Below are 15,583 nucleotides of genomic sequence, written 5' to 3'. Positions count from 1 at the left end.
ATAATCCCAGCACTTTGGAGGCTGAGGGGAGAGAATTACAACAAGTTCAAGGCCAGCCTGGACTACATAGCAAGACCTTGACTCAAAAAAAAAAAAAAAAAAAAAAAAAAAAAAAAAAAAAAGACATGGCATCAATTATGGAGGCTCATGCAATACTCATTTAAATTACAGTAACATCTAAGCCGCTTTTTTTTTTTCTAACTTCACACAAAATTACTGGCTCAGGTGAGGTAAACAATCTCATTTTAGGATTTCATAGTTGTGCTAGTCACCCCGTTTCCAGCAAGATAAAAGGAAAGAGGGTAGAAAGTTCAGAGCAAGAAGATAAGCCAGTCTTATACACTGTACTCATCCTCCCATCCCATGAATAAGGCATACTCGCATGATTTATGCTTCAAAAAAGCTGCCGCGTGCAGTTAGTCACTTGGTGATCGTGTGTAGGAAGAGGAGGACAGAATCAGAACTGGGCAGCAGCCTGGAACCACGACAGCTTGTGACTCTGCCCGCCGCTGAGAGGTGTGCAAGCTTCTCTCCCAGACACAGGCCTCCCACCCCCAGGAAAACAGTGCCAAGTCCCCACCAGTTACTGCCTCATTTCCAAAATCCTGGGCTTCAAGGGTCTATAGTTCTTCTCATCACGTCCCAGATATCTTCTGTCAGGACATCTAATGATCGAAAGGCACCTTTGCAACTGGCATCTGCAAACACAGTTGCGGAGTAAGAACAGCTTAACACTGTAAAGCTTAACACTGTCAAGAAAAGGAAAGAATCGTGAACACACTTTACCATCACAATAAATAAACGCGCTGGACAGGAACTGAAAAGTCACCCGGCTCTGGCTATGGTAAGTTCATAGATCCGGGCTGCTCTCTGGGAAGAACTGGCCTATCTGTTATCCTTGCTGCTCTCATCCCTGTCTTCTTGAAGGTCTTTCTGCTGTGTGTGCATCTGAAATAGATGATAGAGGCAACGTGCTTGGAGTAACGCTGTGGGTTATAATGCTCTTAGTCAGAATCCAGCTGGTGCCATACTGAGAGCTGAAAGCTCCTCTAGACCAGTGCTGTAGCCTAAAATTCCCTCAAAAATTTAGTAGTTCTCTGATCTGTTTGATATTAGTGAGCCTCATGTCCAAATTTCATACAAGTTCTAGATACCTTCGAAAGTCTGCCGTAAGTACCAGAATCAGTATCCAATCCATCCTCTTCCCTTATTTTAATAAAGATTCCCTGTGGACATTTGAATGAATTATTCTTAGTAAAATATTAATATTAATCTGACTTTCTGGCTGGAGCCTTTATCCTTTCATATGGCTGAAAGTCTTCATGGCGGGGCTTTTGTGAAAAGCTCTGGGCAAATACACTTATCCCCTGCTCTTTGTGACTCAGAATCACTGGTGTTTTCCAGTGCTGTTTACAAATTTCCCAACTCTTGCTTGCATTCATCCTTTTCTTGTTATGCCTTTTTAAAAGCAGCAAGGAGCAGATAATGCACCATAACATTCTGCCTCTATTCAATTGCTTTCCACAGAATTATAGTATCCACGGGTACTTGGTTTGCTTTCTAAGTTGTCATGAATGAGTTTCACCAAATAATTTGTTGCAGCATAACAAGTACCACCAGCTCTCGGGCCTGGAATATCTATTTCTTTACCACCTAAGTACTGGGACTGAGCCAATGACCAATATTTTGGAATTCTGTTATTTCAGAGTCCTACATCCAGCTGTTACATCTAAGCAGTTACAACCATACAGCATGGTAGGGGGTGTGTGTTCTGCAGAGTGAACCAGATGCCTGATCCAGGTGCAGAGGATCGAGGTGCTCCTCAGGTAATATGAGATTGCTACAGCTTCAGTGTCCAAACAGAAGACAGGAAAAACAGGAGAGAAATCCTGGGAAATGTAATGTCTAGCTGGGTGGCCTTTGTACCCATGAGAAAAGCCATTACCAATGTGGATTAAGATTAAGATCATTATATATGTAAAACAATGTGATAAGATGTGATATGGTGATGTAATACATTCAAATGAGCTACTTATTATGATCTAACAAAAGATTAGCAACAGATTCACGTCTGTAACATGCATAAATTGTTCTTTTTTTTTTTTTATTTAAGAGGAAAAAGAGAAAAACACAAAACAAACCAAAGCGGCGTAAGGGTACACGCAATACAGAACTACAAAACAAAACAAAACAAAACAAAAAAAACATAACAGTAAGAAATTACCTGCTAGTAGATTACACACTATTTTCTTGAAAATAATTCCTCAAATCACAGTATCAAAGAACACAAGGTGGACATTCAAGCAGGGAGACTGCAAACAGCTGTGTTCAATGTTCCAAAAACATTGATAAAGTCAGCTATTTAACACCCCCAAAAACACTTGCTGTTATATCCGTTAGAGCTCTTTTTCTTTTCTTTTTTTTTTTCCCTCTCTTTTTTACAACAAAATTTACACATCTTGGATTTTATTACTCCTTAGTGCTTATTACTTTCTTTGGGGGGGGGGAGAATACAGTCAAATATGGCAAAACAAAGCTGTCAGTCAATACCAAGGATAGACATAGCACATGGTGTAGAACAGAGTACAAGTTTATCAACAATGGTTATCAACGTTGTCCCTTGTTTCCTTAAGAAGAATTGTCTATCTTATTAGATATTATAAAGTTGGACAAAACAGTAGAGAACAAGACCAATAAAACTTAGGCATTGTAAACATTACAGGACTTCCAAAGAAGACAATAGTCAAACCAGAATGGGTATCTTAGTGAATCTTATTGTCTTCGAAGTAGTTGCCTATGTCTTCAAACTTGATACTATCATATAGAATGGAACAGAGTCTAATCAGTCAAAACAAGATTGTGGGAGTACTACAGGACTTCAAAACAAGTTAATAGGAAATCGGAAAGAGTTACTATTCATATATCCTAATTTTTTTTTTGAATTTTTTCTTTAATTAAGACAAACATAAGAAATGACTAAATAATTTTTTTGAAACAATAAGGGGGAGATTGAGATAAAACAGGACATAACAATATAACAATAGAGGTCACAGCATGACTGTTTCAACAACCTAGTACTTCACCACCTTATAACCTGACTTAATAGTAGTTACCATAGTGTCTTTTTCCTTGAAATATTTGGGTAAAACTTCATATACTCTAGCTTCAAATATTTTCATATCAAGAAGCCCAGAATAAAGCCTTTCTAATTAATGAGTGAAAACTTTATAAGGCTTCAAGGCCACCTAATGGGGAATCATGATTACCACATATTTTTATATATTTGAATCATTATTTACATTAGGGAAACTATTCGGTATTCACACATGCGAGATTGATTTATTTCACTAATGAGTATGGTCTCAAGCTGCGCCCATTTATTGATAAATATCTCAATGTGATCCTTCTTTATAGCTGAATAATACTCCATTGTATAAAAATACCACAACTTTTTTATCCATTCCTCAGTTGATGGGCACTTGGGTTGTTTCCAAGATCTGGCGATTACAAATTGTGCTGCTATAAACATAGGTGCACATATATCACTGTGGTATGATGCTTTCAGTTCTTCTGGGAATATGCCTAGAAGTGGAATAGCTGGAATAAATGGGATTTCCAGTCCCAACTTTTTGAGAAATCTCCAGACAGATCTCCACAAAGGCTGTACCAGTCTACACTCCCACCAGCAGTGCAGGAGAGTTCCTTTTTCCCCACAGCCTCTCCAGCATTTGTTGTCGGTTTTCTTGATCCTGGCCATTCTTTCAGGAGTGAGATGGTATCTCAGTGTGGTTTTAATTTGCATTTCTCTAATGACCAATGATGATGAGCATTTTTTCATGTATTTATTTGCCATTTGCATTTCTTCATCTGAGAATTGCATATTCATCTCAGATGCCCATTTTTGGATTGGATCTTTGACTTTCGGAGGTCTGAGTTTCTTTAATTCTTTATATGTTTTAGACAAGAGTCCCTTGTCTGAGAGAGAGTTCACTAAAATCTTTTCCCAGTTTGTGGGTTTTCTTTTCACTATGCTGGAGATTTCTTTTGACATGCAGAAACTTTTTAATAAGAAGTGGTCCCAGTTATTGATTCTGGGAAGTATTTCCCGTGTGGTTTGAGTCCTGTTCATGAATTCTTTACCTACTCCTATGTCTCCAAGGTTTCTACCTATTTTGTCTTCCAATAGATTTAGTGTTTCTGTTTTAATATTCAGATCTTTGACCCATTTAGATTTTAATTTAGTACATGGTGATAGACATGGGTCTAGCTTTAGTTTTCGGCAAATGGAGAGCCAGTTTTTCCAGCACCATTTATTAAAGAGACTGTCGTTCTTCCAGTGAACCTGCTTGGCTCCTTTATCAAAGATAAGGTGGTTGAGTGTGTTCGTAGTTGTGGTTGTATCTTCTAATCTATTCCACTGATCTTCAGCTCTGTTTTGATTCCAATACCATGTTGATTTTACTACTGTTGCTTTGTAGTATAACTTCAAGTCAGGGATTGTGATGCCTCCTGCTTTGTCTTTGCTGCTTAGAATTGCCTTTGCGATTCTAGGTCTCTTCTGGTCCCAGATGAAATTTAGGAGTGATTTCTCTAGATCTATAAGGTATGTTGATGGTATTTCTATTGGGATTGCATTGAATCTGTATAACAGTTTTGGGAGAATGGCCATTTTCACAATGTTTGTTCTTCCTATCCATGAGCAAGGGAGGTCTTTCCATTTCCTGAGATCATCTTCAATTTCCTTTTTCAGTGTATTATAATTTTCACTGTATAAGTCTTTCACTTCTTTCGTAAGAGTAATTCCTAAATATTTCATTTTTTTGCTTGCTAATGTGAATAGTCCAGTTTCTCTTATTTCCCTCTCTGTAATTTTGTTGTTCGTGTATAGGAATGCTATTGATTTCTGAGTATTGATTTTGTATCCAGCCACATTACTGAATTTATTTATTGTATCTAAGAGTATTTCAATGGAGTTTAGGGGGTCTTCTATGTAGAGTATCATGTCATCTGCAAACAATGATAATTTAACTTCTTCTTTTCCTAGCTTTACCCCTTTTATTTCTCTTTCTTGCCTAATTGCTCTGGCTAGTACTTCCAGTACTATATTAAATAGGAGTGGTGATAAAGGACATCCTTGTCTTGTACCCGATTTTAAAGTAAAGGCTTTCAATTTTTGGCCATTTAGTATGATGCTGGCTGTTGGTTTGTCATAAATGGCCTTTATTATATTGAGGTAAAGACCATTTATTCCAATTTTCTGTAAAGTTCTTATCATGAATAAGTGTTGGACCTTATCGAAGGCTTTTTCTGCATCTATAGAGATGATCATGTGATTCTTATTTTTGGCTTTATTGATATGGTGGATTACATTTATTGATTTGCGTATGTTGAACCATCCTTGCATTCCTGGGATGAATCCCACTTGGTCATGGTGTATAATCTTCTTGATGATTTGCTGGATCCTATTTGCCAATATTTTATTGAGGATTTTTGCATCTGTGTTCATTAGGGAGATCGGTCTATAGTTCTCTTTTATAGTTGGGTCTTTCTCAGGTTTTGGTACTAGAGTAATATTTGCTTCCAGGAATGACTTAGGAAGGATTGCTTCCCTTTCAATTTCATTGAATAGTTTGAGGAGTGTCGGCATTAAGTCTTCTTTATATTTCTTGTAGAATTCTGCAGTGAATCCATCTGGGCCTGGGCTCTTCTTGGTGGGTAAGGACCCAATTACATTCTCAATTTCATTAGCAGAGATTGGGTTATTCAACAGTTTTATATCCTCTTGATCTAGCTTTGGTACTTCATATGCTTCTAAGAATCTGTCTATTTCTTCTGTGTTATCAAACTTTTGAGAGTAGAGGTTTTCGAAATAGGTGTTGATGATCCTCTGTATTTCTATTGGGTCTGTAGTGATTTCTCCTTTTTCATTTCTTATTGCATGAATTTGAGCTTTTTCTTTCCTTTTTTTAATAAGGTTGGCTAGGGGCTTATCGATTTTATTTATTCTTTCAAAGAACCAACTCTTAGATTCGTTGATTCTTTGGATTGTTTTCTTAGTCTCTATTGCATTGATTTCTGCTCGGATTTTTATAATTTCCTCTCTTCTTTTGGCTTTGGGCTTGACTTGCTCTTCTTTTTCTAGCTGTTTGAGGTGTAGCATCAAGTTATTTAGTTGTATTTGTTCTGTTTTCCTGATGTGGGAACTCAGTGCAATAAATTTTCCTCTCAGAACGGCTTTCATTGCATCCCACAGATTCCGGTAAGTTGTATCTGAATTTTCATTTTCTTTTAGGTATTGTTTAATTTCTTCTTTAATTTCTTCTGTGACCCACTGATTACTCAAGAGTGTGTTATTTAGTTTCCATGTGTTTGCGGAATTTTTGCAGTATCCTTTGTCATTAATTTCTAATTTCAGAGCGCTATGATCCGATAATATGCAAGGGATGATTTCAACTCTTTTGCATTTGCTTAAATATGTTCTGTGAGCTAATATATGGTCTATTTTAGAAAATGATCCATGTACTGCTGAGAAGAATGTGTATTCTGATGTTGTTGGGTGGAACATTCTGTATATGTCTATCAAACCCATTTGTTCACAGCTGTGATTCAGTTCTGTTATTTCTTTGCTCATTTTCTGTCTGGTTGATCTGTCCCTTGGTGTCAGTGGTGTATTAAGGTCTCCTGTTACAATTGTGTTACTGATAATTTGAGTTTTCATTTCTGTTAATAATTGTTTTATATAACTGGGTGCTCTGGAGTTTGGTGCGTATATATTTAAGATAGTTATCTCTTCGTCTTGGAGTTTTCCTCTCACGAGTATGTAGTGACCTTCTTTGTCCTTTATGGTCATTGTTGGTTTAAAGTTCACGTTGTCTGCAAACAGAATGGCTACTCCTGCCTTTTTTTGGATTCCTGCTGCATGAAGAATTGTTTTCCATCCTTTGACTTTCAGTCTGTGAGTATCTTTCTGGGTTAGATGGGTTTCCTGTAAACAGCATATGGTTGGATTTTGTTTCTTGATTCATTCTGCTAGTCTGTTTCTTTTGATTGGTGCATTGAGACCGTTTACATTAATGGTTATTACTGTTAAATGCTGGTTAATTGTAGGAATGTTATCTTTCTGCTGTTGCATCTTTATCTTTCGGTTCTGTTTAATTATTTGCTTTGCTTTGTGGTTTTTTCCTTTGTGTATCTAAACTGTCTTTCAATATTTTTTGCAGGGTTGGTTTGGTGTTCATGAAGTTCTTCAGCTGTTCTTTGTCATGAAAGTATCGTATTGCACCATCTATTTTGAATGATAGTTTTGCAGGATATATCAGTCTTGGTTGGAAATCATTTTGCTTTAGGATCTGAAATACTTCACTCCATGCTCTTCTTGACTTTATCGTTTGTGCTGAGAAGTCTGCTGTGATTCTGATAGGTTTTCCTTTATAAGTGATTTGTCTTTTCTCTCTGACAGCTTTTAATAATCTATTCTTGTGTTGGATTTCTGGGATGGTGATTATTATATGTCTGGGTGTAGTTTTATTTTGGTTATGACTGTTTGGAGTTCTATATGCTTCACTGATCCTGATGTCAGTTTCTGATCTCATGCTTGGGAAATTTTCAGCTATTACTTCTCTAAATATCCTCCTGACATCCTTCATGTTGTCTCCCTCTCTTTCATTAATCCCTATCATTCTTATGTTATTCTTCTTTGCATCGTCTTGCAGTTGTTGAATTGTTGTTTCCTGGTTCCTTGTTATTTTCAAAAGATCTTTCCTTTCCTGTTCACTAGCTGCAATCCTGTCTTCAAGGTCTGAAATTCTATCTTCACTTTCATTAAGGCGGTTTTTACAACTTTCAGTGGAGTTTTTTATTTCCTGTATATCTCTGTGCATCTGCATTATGTATTCTGTTTGTTTCTTATATTGCTCGTCTAGGGATTCTATCTTTTTGTTTAGTTCCTCCAATTTTTTATCTGTGTTTTCTTTAGATATATTTAGAGTCTCTTTCATTTCTTTTATCATTTCTTCTTTTATCTGGGAGATTATTTCGAGTTTGAATTTCTTTAAAGCTTCCTGGAGTTGCTTGTCAATTTCAGTGGCTATTGTGTCCAATATATGAGGTGGATGGGATATATTTTCTTCTATATACATCGCTCCTAGGGTTTCTTGAGATGGGCTGGAGGTTTGAGGTTGTAATTTGGTCTTTCGTTTTGTCATTTTCCTATATTTCTGTGTTTCAAGTGTTATTTGAAAGCTTCCTCAGGATCTGTTGAAAATCCCCTTCTATGTTTGGAACTACTGAGACTCTGGCGCCGCGCTACTCCAAGCCATTAGGCCTACAGAACCAGTGGCCCTCCTCTGCCTGCTCAGAACTCCGCAGTTCCAGACAAGCTGGGCCTCAGGGACACTGTGCGCCCACCTGCCCCTTGGAAGCTCCACAGTTCTTCAATCGCAGCCGGGTTAGGGTACTCACCACAGGCCGCAGTGCTTCAGGAACCTGTGGACCCTCCCTGGTTGCAGAGATATCCAGAGTCCTCCAGACACGCAGAGAGGCCAGTGAGGGCACCCCAGATCTGCCCAGCTCCTCCTCTGCAGACCTGTGGCCAGGCGCGGCAGCTAAACAGGCTGGGCTAGGCTGGTAGTGTGGGCCAGCCCACCTATCGGGAGCTCAGCAGGTCTCCAAATGAAGCCGGGAATGGGGAGGCTGATGTGGAAGCCTTAAACCCACCTCTCTCCTTCACTGCACCTGGAAGCCTGAGGGAACTCCAGCAGTCTGGGCGCAGAAATCCAGAGTCCTCCAGACACGCAGAGAGGCCAGTGAGGGCACCCCAGATCTGCCCAGCTCCTCCTCTGCAGACCTACGGCCAGGCGCGGCAGCTAAACAGGCTGGGCTAGGCCGGTAGTGTGGGCCAGCCCACCTATCGGGAGCTCAGCAGGTCTCCAAATGAAGCCGGGAATGAGGAGGCTGATGTGGAAGCCTCAAACCCACCTCTCTCCTTCACTGCACCTGGAAGCCTGAGGGAACTCCAGCAGTCTGGGCGCAGAAATCCAGAGTCCTCCAGACACGCAGAGAGGCCAGTGAGGGCACCCCCGCATAAATTGTTCTTTAATGCAGCAGACCGTATGTGGAATTTAAAGACATAATGATTACACTTACCATGAATAACCTAGGAAATCACAGTTTTGGACCCTAATAAGAGATGAAACCAGAGCAACTTAATAAATCTCAAAATGAATTAGTAACCCTATTCAACTATGGGATATTTTTTAACACTATAGTCATACAATCCTAGGAATAGGAAATGAGCCCTATTGGAATTATGTAAGAAAACAATGTCCTAGGTGCTCGGCATATGACCCAACAAGAGACCTTTATAATGTCTTCAGTTAATATGACATGAACAGATTAATCAAAACTACAAAATTCAAAAGACTATCAAAATTCAAAAGAATTCAAAAGACCTCTAAACTGCAAAATCTTTCACAATTCAGACTTTTAAGCCTGTTGATGACCTGCTTTCTGGTTCTCGTCACTGAAGACCCTGGAAGCTATAACTCTGCTCTCTTTTGGTGAGTCTTACTAGTTTAAACCTCACACAAGTGACACTATGCAGTACTTGTCGTACTTTGGCTTATTTCACACAGCAGAAAGAATTCATGGTTCACACAAGGCAGGAATTTTCTTTCTTTTTAAAGGCTGAGTAATATTTTAATATTTGAATTTCTTTATTGATTCATCTGTTGCTTCAACATACTTTACTAAGACATCTTGCCTTTGCTGACTGCCATGAATAGTACCACAGTAGCGCCAGGGGGCTAATAGCAATTCAAGGTCCTAATTGCAGTTCTTGGAAGGATATTCTCAGATGGATTTCCTGGGTCATATTTTTTATTTTCTTTAAGAATGCTTGTACTGTTTGCCACGGGAGAGGCACCAGCTGCATTCCCACTAACAGTGTACAAGAGCGCCATGGTTCCCACAACATTGCCACAACAGTAATCCTGAAGGGGTGAAATACTATCTCGTTGTAGCCTGACTTGTATTTCCCTGGTGACTCATGATTTCTTTCTATACAGCTGTTAGTCACTTGTGTGTCTCCTTTGAAGAAATACCTATTCAGTTTCTTTGCCTACTTTTTAGTCAGAGCATTTGATGGATTTTTTTTATGGAAAAAAAGGATGAAACAAAATTTTATAACAAAATAATAGGGGAATGACAATAGTTAATACATTACATGGTGTTGTCTTTAAGGTAGCTACTCAGGGTGCAAGATGCAGGCATAATAATTTCTCCAATCAGAATTGGCACAACCCTTCCTTTTGAAAGAACTAAGAAACACTAATAGTATAACTGACTCACACTTTTCCCTTTTCCATACTGTCCTTTGTCTTTCATTTGTCCTAATTCCTTTTTCCTTTTGAACATTTTTTTCCATTTAATAATGTTTATTGTACATTTTAGACCTTATTTTTCTCTCCCACTTTCTCACACCAGGAAGACAATATGATGTTTACACATGTGAGTCTGATTTATTTCGCTTCTGAGCATGGTCTCATGTTGCATCCATTTACCTATGAGAGTCTCCAGTTTATACTTCTGTATAACTGAGTAGTACTCCATTGTATAAAAATACCACATCTCTTTTATCCATTCCTAGTTGACGACCATGGATAGTTCTCAACATTTAGCTGCGACGAATTGTGCTGCTCTAAACAAGGGTGCACATATATCACAGTGGTATTCCCCAAAGCCACTCCACTATTTGTTATTGGTTGATTTCTTGACAATAGCCATTTGTTCTGGGGTGAGATGAAACCCAGTGTTGTTTTAATTTGCATCTCTTGAATGACCACTGATGTTTAACATTTTTGAATACATTTGTTTGCCACTTGAAATTCTTCATCTGAAAAATGTGAATTCATCTCAGATGCCCAATTTTGGATTGGGTCTTTGAATGTGAGGGATCTGAATTTTTCAGTTCTGTATATGTTCTAGATAAAAATCCTTTGTCGGAAAGACAATTAGCCAATATTATTTCCAGTTCCATGGGTTGTTTTTTCACTTGGTAGGTGATTTCTTTTACTGTGAAAAGACTTTTTAATCAGATCAGAGCCCAGTTGTTGATTCTGTGAAGTACTTCCTATGCAGTCTGCATTTTGTTCACTATCTATACCCATATCTTCAAGATTTTACCTACTTACTCGTGCAGGGTATTAGGGTGTCTGTTTTAATATTTAATATCTCTGACGCATTTTGACTATAGTTTAGTGCATGGTGACAGACATGGTTCTAGTTTTAGTCTTCAGAATGTGGAAAGCCAGTTTTATCAGCACCATTTATTAAAGAGGCCGTCTTTCTTCCAGGTAACAGTTTAACATCTTTGTGAAAGATAAGGTGGCTGAGCGTGACTGTAGTTGTGTATGCATATTCTCATCTTTTCCACTGGTCTTCAGGTATGGTTTGTTTGTTTGATTGATTGATTGATTGATTGTTTTAGTACCATGCTGATTTTACCACAGTAGCTCTGCAGTATATTTTCAAGTCAGGGATTGTGATGCCTCCTACCTTGCATTCATTTCCCAGAATTGCCTTTGCTATTCTGGCTTTCTTCTGGTTCTAACTTGATTTTAAGAATGTTATCTCTACATCTATGAAGTGTGCTGATTGTATTTTGATTGGGATTGCGTGAAATCTGTGATAACAGTCTTGGGCGAATGACCATTTTTACTATGTTGGTTCTTCCTCTACATGAGCACAGGATATTTTTCCATTTTCTGATGTCCTCTTCAACTTAATTTTAGAGCACTTTAATTTTCAATATATAGATCTATTTCCTTTGTTAGATTAGTTCCTAAGTATTTCAATTTTTTGGCTACTATTGTAAAGCATGTAGTTTCCCTAATTTCTCTCTCAATGAGTTTATTTGTGTACAGAAATTTTATTGAGTTTTGAGAGTTGACTTTGAATCTAGCTATGCTACTGAATTTGATTATTAAATCCAGAAGTCTTTAGTGGAGGTTTTGAAGCCTTGTATGTACAGTATCATCTCATTTGTAAATAATTGTAATGTAACTACTGTTTTCTTATCCTTATTCCTTTTATTTCTCTCTTTTGTCTAATTGTTCTGCCCAATATCTCCAGAACTATATTGAATAGGAGTGATAATAGTGGGCATCCTTGTCTTGCTCCTGATTTTAGAGTGAAATCTTTCAGTTTTTGTCTATTTAGTACAATGTTGGCTGTTGGTGTGTCATAGATGGCTTTTATTGGATTGAGATAATGATCATCTATTCTGATTTTTCATAGGATTTTTTTTTTTTACCATGAGTAAGGGTTGGCCAAAAGCTTTGTCTGCATCTTTTGAAATGATCATGTAATGTTTCATTTGGTTGATATGATGTATTACATTTATTGATTTCCTTATGTTGAGCCAGCCCTGCATTCCTGATATGAGTCCCACTTGGTGAAGGTGTATAGTCTTCTAGATGATTTGCTGCTTTGTGTTTCCAAGTATCTTATTAAGGATTTCTGTTCCTATGTTCATTATGGAGACTGGCCTGTACTTTCCTTTTCTGGTTTGGCATCTGGTTAATACTTGTCTCCAGGAATGATTTAAGAAGTATTGTTCCCCTTCAATCTCCTTAAATGGTTTGAGGAATATGGGTATTAAATCATCTCTAAATTTCTGTAGCTTCCTCAGGTGAGATGTGGGAGAGCTGTGGGGTGACTTTCTGCTCCTGACCCGTGACACGAGGACCGCCTGGGGCCACGCAGTCCTGAGGTGCAGGCTGTTTATTTCCCCACATCTCTCTAACCTCAGGTCACAGGGGAAGGGTCAGCTGTTCCACTCACTATGAACCCCTGTCTTGTTCCTGGCAGTTCCAGTTAGCACTGTGGCTAACAAAAAGAATGGAAAGAAAAGAAACAATAAAAGGAAAAGAAAGAAAAAATTGTAAGGGAGAAAAACTGGCCAATCATCATGGAGAGAAAGCTTCATATCAGTAGAATTTACTGCTGGGCTGTAGTGCCTTCTGTTTGGAGGAATTCAGGGGCACCAGGGAACCTTAAGTCCCAAGTCTATCCTGTATGACTTGATTTAGCCACATTATTTTAGTGTTTCTTCTCCTTCTTCTTCTTCTTCTTCTTCTTCTTCTTCTTCTTCTTCTTCTTCTTCTTCTTCTTCTTCTTCTTCTCCTTCTTTTTCTTTTTCCCCTCCTTCTCTTCCTCCTCTGAGATTCCAAGTCTGCAGGCTGTAGTCCCTGTACAGCTACCCACTGGCAGCACGGTAGGCTGGCTGGCCATTTTATTAAGTCCTTTATCTCTATTCTGCTTGATCTATTAGCCTCTTATGTGACACTGACTGCAGTTTCAGGGTGTGTGTCCCTTTCTTTCACTTACCTGTGGCTGAATTGGCTGAATTTCTCCTAGTAACACTGATGAGGCTCCTCCTCTATGCAGTGACATTGTCTCCCCATATTTTATGGTTTGTTGTTGAGTTACAGGAGTTCCTTTTATATTTTAGAAACAAAACTCTTATCAGCTACATGCTTTATAAATATATTTTTCAGTTGTTTGGGTTGCCTTTTTATGGTGGGCATAAAATTTTCAGTATGAAGTACGACCAATGGAGCAGAACAAAGTTCAGAAAAAATTCTTACACATATGACAACTGATCCCTGAGAATGATACCAAGAACACATAATGGGAAAGGATGGAATGGTTACCGAACGGTCTTCAGAAATTGGGCTACCTCCATGGATACAATGAAATTGGATTATCTTTCACCATACAAAAAAATCAACTGCAAATGGACTAAGAGCTTAAGCACAAGGCTCAGGACTACAAAACAAAGGGAAAGCTTCAGGACATTGACTGGCAACACCTTTAGTGTTGTAGAACCAAAACAAAGGGACCTAGAGAATGATGCTTGTCCTCCAGGGTCCCCCCTTGCAGCCTCTCCCTTTCCAGGCTGTCCTATCAGCGAACTCCAGGTCCTGCAGCAGACGCTCTGTCCCCAGTCACAGCCACGTGTTCCTGAAAGACTTTGTTCCCTGCATATAATTCCTCACTTTCTGCTGTGTCTTCAACCGTCTAAATTTTGGCCTCCTTCCACACCACTCTCCAAACAGGTCGACGAATAATTCTATTTCTCTGAATCGGTGTGCTGCTGTTCTCGGTACCTTTAATCATGGGTGCACGACCTACTGGCTGGCTGCAGGGCCTCTGGTTTGCTTTTTTCCCTACCTACACGTGCCAGTTCTTCTGAGCTCTCCTTGACTCATCTTTCCTGTTAGGTGACATTCTTTATGTCTCAGCGCGTGGCCGTCTTAAATCCTCATGCAGTGTTTGCCCCTCAGTGATCTTGTCCTTTCTCATTGTTTCATTTTCTTCCCAGGCTTGATGGTGAACAAGTGGACCCGCATGGAGCGCCAGCTGTCCGCTGGGCTCTAGGGCGCTGTGTCCACCTCCCTGCCTGAGACCTTCTCATGGACCTTCCTGTGGCACCTCAGCCTCAGTGTGCCCAGAGTGCGGTTATTCCACCAACGTTTCTTCTCTCGCCACACTCTCCCCTCAGCAGGTATCGTCTTCTTTCACCAAGTCGCCTACTTCATAAACCCAGAAATCAGCTTTACAGTGTCACGCCCAGCGTCTCTGACCCTCAGCCTAACTCCAACATCCCACTTTAGTACACTGAGACCTTCTTCAGTAATAACCTTAAAATGCAAAGAATAAAAATAATGATCCCAACATAAAATCAGTGGAGGTGTTTTTTTGGGGGGAGGGGGTTTTGGTGTCATGCTAGAAATTAAATAGTTAACATCATAGTACAAAAAAGGTAATTCATTTATAATTTTATGCATTGGTATATTTTTAAAAGGAAATATATATGTATATACACACTCACACAGACACATATATATAACTGCATTATTATATTATATTATATTATTATATAATATATAAAAATATATATTATATTATATAAAATTATATTATATTATATTATTATATATATTACTGCATATATTACTGCATATATATATATATATATATATATATTGGTTGCCAATGCAGTAATTAATAATGATATATTTTCTGGCTTTGGTTAAATACTGCAAATTTTCCAGTCAATACTGATCCTCACACATTCTTGTTCACTACAGAGCACAGTAGATTTGTGAATCTCCTCTCCTAGTTCATTGAAGAACATTTTCTGTTCATTTTAATTTTCAAAACTTTCTTTCCCATGAAGCAAAAAATATACAAATATCAGGAAAAAGCTTAAAGGATACATATGGTGTAAGAATCACAAATATTGCATGTCACACACACAAATCCAGAAATTACAATTCTACTCACAGCATTGTTTGTTCACAATCTATTCTACCAGTTCCAATTTTTCCATAGTAAACTTTTGAACACAAAAACTCCAAGTGCTCACTTACTATGACAGAGCTGAAATAATTCCAGGTCTTATCCATACTATCATGGTCTTTTACTGTTTAAATGCAGGCACATACGTTAAAAGGGAGCATAGAAAAATAAAATATGCCCAGAATAAACTAAAAAGATCCTAGAACTTTGAATCTTATTA

At 38.4% G+C, this 15,583-nt stretch overlaps 1 long non-coding RNA gene across 1 annotated transcript; it reads left to right on the top strand.

Annotated features, from left to right (window-relative positions):
* Positions 1 to 1,091: 1,091 nt before the first annotated feature.
* On the top strand, positions 1,092 to 14,718 carry LOC134474757 (uncharacterized). Its single transcript, XR_010045615.1, has 3 exons — positions 1,092 to 1,169; positions 1,707 to 1,826; positions 14,384 to 14,718. It is a non-coding gene; the product is annotated as an uncharacterized LOC134474757 (long non-coding RNA).
* The last annotated feature ends 865 nt before the right edge of the window (positions 14,719 to 15,583 follow it).

Source organism: Cavia porcellus, unplaced genomic scaffold (assembly GCF_034190915.1).
Source record: "Cavia porcellus strain 051 isolate PalLab524CR breed Dunkin Hartley unplaced genomic scaffold, mCavPor4.1 scaffold_1, whole genome shotgun sequence".
NCBI lineage: Eukaryota > Metazoa > Chordata > Mammalia > Rodentia > Caviidae > Cavia > Cavia porcellus.
This window is presented reverse-complemented; position numbering and strand designations above follow the sequence as displayed.